Genomic DNA, 460 nt, shown 5'->3' on the forward strand with positions numbered 1-460 from the left:
AGTAGTCTCTAATGGTAGAAAGTGAAGAGGAACTAAAAAGCCTCTTGATGAAAGTGAAAGTGGAGAGTGAAAAAGTTGGCTTAAAGCTCAACATTCAGAAAACGAAGATCATGGCATCCCGTCCCATCACCTCGTGGGAAATAGATGGGGAAACAGTAGAAACAGTGTCAGATTTTATTTTTCTGGGCTCCAAAATCACTACAGATGGTGACTGCAGCCATGAAATTAAAAGACGTTTACTCCTTAGAAGGAAAGTTATGACCAACCTAGATAGCATATTCAAAAGCAGAGACATTATTTTGCCAACCAAGGTTCATCTAGTCAAGGTTACGGTTTTTCCTGTGGTCATGTATGGATGTGAGAGTTGGACTGTGAAGAAGGCTGAGCGCCAAAGAATTGATGCTTTTGAACTGTGGTGTTGGAGAAGACTCTTGAGAGTCCCTTGGACTGCAAGGAGATC

The 460-nt window shown here is 41.7% G+C and overlaps 1 protein-coding gene across 1 annotated transcript in view; it reads right to left on the reverse strand.

The window, feature by feature from the left end:
- TECRL (trans-2,3-enoyl-CoA reductase-like) overlaps positions 1-460 on the reverse strand; it is a 144,464-nt gene that overhangs the window by 57,529 nt on the left and 86,475 nt on the right. The window lies entirely within an intron of this gene.

Source organism: Bison bison, unplaced genomic scaffold (assembly GCF_000754665.1).
Source record: "Bison bison bison isolate TAMUID 2011002044 unplaced genomic scaffold, Bison_UMD1.0 scf7180017864279, whole genome shotgun sequence".
NCBI lineage: Eukaryota > Metazoa > Chordata > Mammalia > Artiodactyla > Bovidae > Bison > Bison bison.